Below are 9,652 nucleotides of genomic sequence, written 5' to 3'. Positions count from 1 at the left end.
TATTCCATACTTTTGCCGCTCACTGTATAATTTACCTAGGGAAAAGCTTTTTCGGGCGATTCTCAGTAGTAATAGTACGAGATCCCACTGCATGATTTCTACGTTCATCTGTTTTTTAATCAAAATACTATTTTTATAGGTAATTATGAGTAGAGAAATACGTTTCTGCCGGGTTGCTTATCAAAATATGGCCGCAAGTACCGAGTGACTATAAATGATTGAAGGAAAATAGTGGATTGGGAACACTGATGCAGTTGGTAGTGCAAGTCTTCTCGTGGATCATCTGTCAATCATTTCTATTTAGGTTAGGTTAAGTCACGAAGTACATTGTCGATTTAGATTTTTTTGACGTTTGTTTCAATTTTTAAAATTGCGTGTGTCATACCAACGATGTTGCCAACTAAAGATTTCAAATGTGTTAGCAACATAACAAAATAATTTTCAATCATTTATAGTCACTCGGTATTTTTTAGTTAAAATTAAATTAATTATTTTTTTCCAAACAGTTTCGTTCACTTGTTTTTAAGATAAATTATACTTCATTTCAAAGAGAGATGTGTAAAGAACTTGAAAAGTTTTGGTTGCCATTTCTCAGTTGCCAACTTCACGTCATTTTTGCTCAATTAGATAGCATCATTTTTATTTTAACCACGCACAATGCATCCTTGTCTGATGCACGGTGTGGTGCGCTAACTCTCTTTCGCTCTTATCTATTTTTAACAGTTACCCCTATTTGCGGCCACTTTTCCATAAGCAACCGTATTCCATCGTGTTCATTGGTTCTTTGACACGTGCGTTGAATTCTCTTCCGAATATACCTCGGGGCAGATATATACATATAGGTGTCCCAAAAATGGCGTACTAACTACTTACTACCGTATCGAGGATGTTTAAATGTACACGAAAAAAACATGGAAAAAATTTTTCAGACAAAAAAATCAATTTTTATTATTATTATTATTATTATCGGTAATACAATGTAAACAAAGATGTACTCGTACAACATTACCATGGAATGTTACCGTAGTGGATGGAAAATATTTTTTTCGATTTCCAAAGCTTCTAAATTCTCTATTATGCAGTATTAGATATTGGTAGTGAGTAATCTTGTACTTTGTGATAATATGTACGATTACAGGTAGCTGTCATGACAATTTAATATATATATTTTGAAATAATTTACCTGTTAAGTGCCACTTTCAAAGACCGCCAAATCAGCAAATAAGTCCAATAGATATTTTTAAATATTTTTCTGACGTTTACGGCAGTCTCTTCTACCCCGTAGTGCACCGTTAGTACGCCATTTTTGGGACACCCTGTATATATCGCCAGAAATTTTTTCTTGCAACACTCGTGTTTGTCGCTCAAAATTACCCTCGGTCTGGCGCCTTCGTGTAATTTTCTTGCTACAAACACTCGTGTGTCAGGACTGCTCGAAAAAATTTCCGGCAATATACATATCTGACCAATTTCGTAAATCTGATTGGTCGAGAGAATGCGAGTTGAATTGTCCACATAATTCAACTCTACATCGAAGTTTAAGCTTCTGAACACACATGCGTGAAACATAAGTGTTACCAAATTTTTCATTAAGTTTTGTAATTATGTGACGAAAACCGGTCCACAAAAACAACATTTTGAAAAAAGTAATAAGTTGTTTGTCAAAAACGAGGCCAATTGTATTAAAATGTATAACATAACAATTAATTCAAGTCCAAATTTTAACAGAAAATGTTGCAGTATACAGGGTGTCTCAGCTAAGACTTTCGAGCCTAATAACTGGGTTATTTTCCAAAGGATTTTTGTGAAATTTAAAATGCAGATATTTTAGACGGTGAAGAATAAAATCCCATTAATGCAATTACCCAAGTCTTAAAATAGTTATTTATTTAACGAGTTCGTGTGTAATTTTGGCTTTTTTTGGCATGAGTGGACCAGTTTAAAACTCGAGTGAAACGAGAGTTTTAAAGTTCCACGAGTGCCAAAAAAAGCCCAAATTACACAAGAACGAGTTGAATACAACGTTTTTTTGTTCGACGAGCCCGTTAAAGGCTCCAAATCGCTAAAAATCTTGAAAATTAGCTTGACGTTTCGTTTTGACAAGTTGTCAAATTTATCAAAATCCGTTCACACAGGAGCAAATTTTCAAATTCTGACAGTGTCGAACAAAAAACGTAATTTTTACATGCCTTTTTAAAATGTTGAATCACTTAAGATTTACATCAAAAAATTCACTCTAGAGAGATTTTCGGAAATCATATCACGCGGCCATTCATTCATCAATACACACTTATAAATAATTTTTCGTGCCTCCGGCCGGAATTTGGTAAATTACAGATCTCGAAATCGTCCAGAAACACATGCATTGCCGGCCTAGTCCGGCTAAAAGTAGGGATTTCGAGTTGTCATCGGTTTTGGTTGGCATTTGTTATCAGAATTCTATCAAACGTCAATGTTTGTTCTGTGGATGGCTCGTTAAAAATGTTTTTCTATTTATAACAACGTACAAACTACAAAGAAGCAATATTTAACTAAAATTAATTAATTAAAATTACGTTTCGAGCCACTGCTTGAATATGGGCTGGTGTATTTATTACAACAAATGTTTCAGGAAAATGTCAAAAACAAAACAAATTAATTAAATTTAATAAACGTCAAGAAGCGAGAGCGATGTTGATTTTAAAATTTAAATGTTTAAATGTAGATAAGTGTTGCCAACACAAAAAAAGTCCCTAATATCAATTATTAAAACAAGTGCTTTAACTTCCATTTAACAAAAATCCGCAGAAGTTGGCATGAAAATTTTTGTGTATCACACGTCCAGAAACTGTTTTGCGAGCATTCGTACTTGCAATACTCGTCTGTCGACTCGTAGTGCAAACCGTACTCATGCTCGCAAACGTGCAGTTTCTGGCCTAGTGATACAAATAACTATTATTTATGAGATTTTCTAGCTGAATTTATTTCGAGCCGTTTTGATTTCCAGAAATTATTATTTCTCCCTGTCTCGTTCTTTTAGCGTAATCACCACTCACTGGCGTTCGTGGTGATTAATACGCAAAAAGAACTCGACAGGTCGAAATAATTTATATTGACAAATCACAACTCCGAATTGTTTGAATAGTAACCAATCACAATTTAATTAAGGATGAACTGGAGTAACATTGAAAAATGGCGAAATTTGCTTAAAATTGGTACAATAGTCCTTTCATCCATTCTAAAGTACTGCGCCAAATTTAAAAAAATTTGATCGAGGGATTTTAAAGTTATTACCTTTTAAAGTTTCGGGATATTTTACACGTGTTCTTATGAGAAATCGAGCAATGGTCGCATAAAAATTGATAAAAAACATAGTATTTCATATTTCAAACATTTTTCTTAAATTTTTCACACATAAGTATCGATATCGTAGAATTTTCTAATGAATTTACAAAAAAAGTTGGTCGAGGATTTTCCTTGTAATCGCTAATTATATGTCGAAAAACACGGTTTTTGAGGTTATGTATTTTCAATAAAAGTGAACAAAATGCATATAATTGACGTCGGTATGCAACATTACACTCATATCGCACGTTTTACTACAGTTACGTTAAGAACTTTAACAGAAATCAATGAAAATCGAAATTCAGTGTGCTTCTGTTTACTTTCACGTACAGTCTTAGTCAAAAGATTGTAAAATCACATGTAAGTAATTATCCAAATATCAAGAAAATAAACACAAAATTCACTTGCAACTCATTACAATTCGTTTCCAAAAATTAAAAAGTATTTTTTCAAATATTGATTTCTCGTAATAAGCGTTTCATAGCATTATAAGAATTCCGTAACTTTTTGCTGAGATTGTTACTCTAGTTCATCCTTAGGAAAATTTCCGATATAATTGACCTAGGGAAAAAAAAATTCGGGCAATTCTCTTCCGAATATACTTCGGGACAGATATACAGAGTGATCACAAAAAAACGCCCCAGCTTATATCATTCTTATTTCAAATCCGATTTCAACGAGCGGTGCATCAAATTAAAGGGTTCAAAAAGTACTATAAACTGGATATAAAATGTTGCCCTTAGCAACCCTATCTTACAAGGGTCAAGGGTCAACTAAAATTTTTTAAATAGCAACATATCATTTTTTTGGTACAGTGAGATTCATTATGTTTTTTTGAGTTAAAAAATATAGCACACCCTGTATATTTAAATGTTATTCTAACATAAGAAATAAATAAAATTCAATTACAAATCATTAAGAATAAGTAGAACTTTATTCGTAACAGGCCATGAATTACTTAAGATATTCTTGTAGCCATGGAAACACAAAAAAATTAACATTTATTTTGAAAATAAACTTTATTTGTCGTAATTTCTGTTTAATTTTTTTCTCCATTTTCGTGTTGTGAAATAAAATGAACAATAATGAAATTGTGGATATGTTGCAAGCATATTTCCGAAATAATAGAAATTACTACTTGCAGAGAAACGCCACCTGAAAGCCTTCTGAATGCCACGTGAAGTGTCGCGAACAAAATGGTGCTCAATTTGAACAGAGCAGTTGAAAAAAAAATTGTTATTTTTATTGTTTGTACCTATTACTTAATAAATATTGTTTCCATTCATGGCCTGTTACGAATAAAGGTCTACGAGTGTTTTCAATTTGTTTGTAGGTCGTAAAATTTTATGGTACTTTAAGTTAAAGATCTTGCGGGGCTTATAAATCCTAGTTTACCACTATCAGGTCATATTTTAAACAGGGTTGTATTGTACCGGGTGAGATGAGTTTTATCTTCAGCACGATTAATCCTATTAAAAAATTAGTAAAAATTAAGAAACTTTAGGGTTACATTCCCTTGACATAAGACTTCAAATGTGTGTAATCAATTTTCACTTATCACTAAATTCAGAGCCATAAAATTTAAAAAATCGATTTTTAGCAAAAAAAATTTTTTTTTCGTACACGCTCATAATTCACAATTAATTCAAAGAACACATTTACGAAATTCGCATCAAAAGAAAATTGTTAGTTTTTGAATTATTCCAATTTTAACATTAAGAGCGAAAAATGACCAAGATTTACAACTGCAGTGTCATAAATAAATATCTCATTGTTGGGAACATCTGTTGACCACTTTTCTAGTAATTCTTAAGTCCCTAAAGGGTGTCATAAATAACCTACGTCAACTTCTTTTGTGGAACTGACTTCCCAATTTAATAATAAATCATAGCTAAATTTTAGGCTTTAATATCAAATTCCATTTATTTCAAAAACCGGTGATGTTTTCATGATTTCAATGACACCAAATTTTTCTTGAATGTTTGAAAGGACTCTCAGTGAAAAATTATGTAAATTAATGTAGCAGTTATTGAATTAAAACAAAATCTTTACCTGTTTTATTAAAAATTTTGAAATTTTTCCAGACTATTCTAGAGTGATACGCAATCATTCCTGAATTTTTTGAGAATTTTAAATTGATTAGAAGTGGATGTTTTCGCACTGATGATTAAACTCATCTCACCCGGTCCATTTTGTATAAAGTGCGTCTATCGATATTCTGAAACGACTTTTTAAACACTAGTTAACATTTTGGGTCGTTTATGATGGTCTCATTACTAGGGGATTATTTACCTACCCCGTAACAAAAACTCTCGATGGTACCTGCGGATTATTGAGGATCGGTTACTCACTACTTTGACCACAATCTTTGTTAGCCGGCACTGAAGGAAGCAAAAGCACAGTATACTTTCTAAGCAGTAGTCGCACTCCGCAAAATATTTGTATTCAGTTGTAAGTCCGCGCTAGTTACTGCGCATAAGAGATCCAATACCCCCGATTTAAATTCCTATCCGCAACGTTTAATTTCATGTAAAACGCCTGTTAAATTCATTGCGCAGTAACTTGCGCGAAAGCACAACGGTTTCAGAAAACATCAAAGTGCCGACGTCGAGTGAGACTACTGCTTAGAAGGTATACTGTGGCAAAAGGTCGTTTTAAAATATCGATAGATTTGCATTGTACATTGTACGGCAAACGGCACGCGCCGCTTCCCAACCTTTTCAAACCCAACCATTTTGCCCGTTAATCGCTCATAATATGCAATAAAATTTTACGACCTACAACCAAATTGAGAATACAATACTTATTCCTATTAGAATTAGAAATTAGAATGACATTTAAATATACAGGGTGTGCTATATTTTTGAATTCAGAAAAACATAATGAATCTAACTGTACCAAAAAAATTGTATGTTGCCATTAAAAAAATAAAGTTGACCCGTGACCCTTGCAAAGGAGGATTGCGAAGGGCAACATTTTATATCCAGTTTATAGTAGATACTTTTTAAACCCTTTAATTTGATGTATTGCTCGTTGAAATCGGATGTGAAATAAGAAAGATATAAGCTGGGGCGTTTTTTTGTGATCGCTCTGTATATCGCCAGAAATTTTTTCTTGCAGTCCAACACTCGTGTTTGTCGCTCAAAATTACCCTCGGGCTGGCGCCCTCGTGTAATTTTCTTGCTACAAACACTCATGTGTGAGGACTGCTCGAAAAAATTTCCGGCAATATACTCGTATCTGTCCATTGGTATATTCTATATTATACTGGGTGCCCCAAAATTCGTGGAACAACGTAGTAGTACGTTGTTAAGTAGTCATTAAGAGATCAGGTAAAAATGTTTAAAAAAATCAATCTTCTTTTTTGTAGAAGATATGGACCTATTCGTTACACTAAATGTGGCAACATTTAAAAACATTCTATGCATCCCAATAGTCTGCAAATATTTAATTTTTGTTGTATCCATGGAAATGAGAGGGAAAAATCAAAGCCGCGTTGCCGTACGCTGTTTGAGGTAAAACGAACGTAAAATTACTACTTGGAAATGCTGGAAATAATGGAGAAAATAATTGCAAACCTGATCACAATCGTTCAAAATTTTTAGGCCACTGGCTAGTAAAAGACAAATAGTTAAAATCTTTTTTATTATTTAAAATAAATGAGATCAAAGCTGCACCTTTTGGGCCCCAATATCTTCAAATCTAAGAGGTATAGAATTTTTTAATTATTTTTCTCGTTATTTTCTAACATGAATTGACATTACCTCATTGAGTTGTTCCGCGAATTTTGAGGCACCCAGTATATGAGAATCACCCGAAAAAAATTTCCCTAGGTCAATTATATAATTAAATTGTGATTGGTTGCTATTCAAACAATTCGGAGTTGTGATTTGTCAATATAAATCATGTGATATTTGAGAGCGATTCTCGAAAAAATTTTCTCTAACCGAGTAGTGAACTTATTTGGCCTGCTAGATCATCAAACCTTATCCCGTTGGATTTTTATATTTTCGGGTTCCTCAAAAATGAACTCTATACCTTGCATGGACCGAAGGATCGAATTACAATAAATTGCAATGAAATAGTTAATACCACAAACATGGGAACATATGTATCTTCGACAACATGAAACGTTATCTATAACCCATATTGTGTAATGTTTCCGGTTTTAGGGATCTTTCTTTATCTGTCTGACTAAGATTTTGAGTTATACGTTATACACAAAATATTGTGCGGGAAGAAATTTCCCCCGTATAATTTCATACAAACATAAGATAACAATTCCAAGAAATATAACTATCCTTTTCTACTTCGGTGACACAATGAGCATTTTGTGACACCGAAAACAGTTTCACAAAGATCTATTTTATTTTATTAATAATTGTTATCAGAAAGGGTTTTAACGGATCTATTAGTGAAATAGCTATTTATGCACCAAGGGCGTTACAACGATGATTAAAGTGCGTCTATCGATATTTTGAAACGACTTTTTAAACACTAGTTAACATTTTGGGTCGTTTATGATGGCTTCATTACTAGGGGATTATTTACCTGCCTTGTAACAAAAACTCTCGATGGTACCTGCGGATTATTGAGGGTCGGTTACTCACCACTTTTACGACAATCTTTGTTAGCGGGCAATAAACCACTGAAGGAAGCAAAAGGTCGTTTTAAAATATCCATAGACGCACTTTACGCTCGGAGAACGATAAATCCAGCTCGAGGGCTTTAGCCCGAGAGATGGATATCGTTCGATGGGCGTAATCATTCGGTGACGCCGTGGTGCATAAAGATTTTATTTTTCACTATACGTGTTCTACAAAAAAGAAAAAAAACAGAATGTGTCGTAAAGACGCACGATAGAAGTGAAACTTTTGTATTACAGGGAAACATTGTAATTATTCATCAATCACTTTTAAATAGCATATTCACAACAAAATTGTATATTTTAATGAAGGAAATAAATTATAAACAACGATAACACTAAACAATATCGAAATGCGTAACTCATTGTTCATTTTTAAGCCTCCAAATCAAAGAGAGAACATTATCGATAAATGCCGTGAGTGTGACAAAGACAGAGACACTGCTTCCACTCGACCCAATAGTGTTTACCCCCACCACTTTTCGTCACACAAAAAGGTTGCCGATCAGAATTTCAAGACCCTCCCATAAAAAGTTTCACTTCAAAAAAAATGGCATCATTGCAGTTATGAATTGATGAGGGCGTTATGAATTCATTACGCCCGCTTATTCTTATTACGCCCTGTATTATTCCCCGGTTGTTATGGACATGTTTCCGTATTTCGTATCCTAGAAGTTATCATGCAATTATACGAAAGTGAAAAATAAAATAGTATATTATATACCAAGATGGAGAAGTTCATAAGCGCCAAGATTAGAGCCCGAGGCGCGCCGAGGGTTGTAAGGCGCGAAGGCTATAAGGGACTTCTCCACCGTGGTTTATATACTATTTTTTTTCACTGCTAGATACGTTAAAACCCTTTGTGATAATAATTATTAATCAAATTATTTAGTCGGATGCGACGGGTCCGAGTTGTCACTTCTTGACAGTTAGTATGAAAATCGTCTACGTTATCCAATGAAATAGACGACAATCTTTCGTTGCTAGGTGACGGTTGTTCCATTATTCACCACTGGTTAATAATGAAATAGTAAATTTCAAACCAAGGTAAGAAAGTGCTTTCTTGCAGACCGCAGGCAAAGATTATAAACCGAGCCGTAGGCGAGGTTTGTAAGTGCCTAAGGTCTGCAAGGACACTTTCTTAACAAGGTTTGAATACTATTTTTTTCCCTACCCGCACAACTTCGTTGAAAAAAGTAAAAAAAAAAAAATGGTTATATTCCTGATTAAAACAAAAATTTTGAGAATTGAATAGTAGGCTGTGTTATTTGTTTAATTAAGGGTGCCCATCACCCAACGAAAATATCTATTTCGTAACTATACAACCAACCATACAACACCTGCTGACCGTTTTACGACAGGCACTACCATGCAGTGCTAATAATGAGGGGATTAGTATTTGTTACCTCCTAGTGTGAAGAGGAGCACTTCGCCCAAAGGAGACTACCTGCTACTCTGCCCTGTTTCTAAATCCCGAGCCGCTTTACGAAATTTCCGTCGGATTCCCCAGAATATGATTTAAATTTATAAGTAATAAAATAAAAAATTTTGAAATTATAAATCAGTTTATTTTCATAATTAAATAAATATACATTATTTTTGGCTCTGTAATTATGTTTTGTAAATAGTGACATGCAGGTAAACACCGTACCTACTTTACATTACGAGTTCCAAAACAACACA

Source organism: Tenebrio molitor, chromosome 8, assembly GCF_963966145.1.
Source record: "Tenebrio molitor chromosome 8, icTenMoli1.1, whole genome shotgun sequence".
Taxonomy (NCBI): domain Eukaryota; kingdom Metazoa; phylum Arthropoda; class Insecta; order Coleoptera; family Tenebrionidae; genus Tenebrio; species Tenebrio molitor.
Note: the sequence above shows the minus strand (reverse complement) of the source record.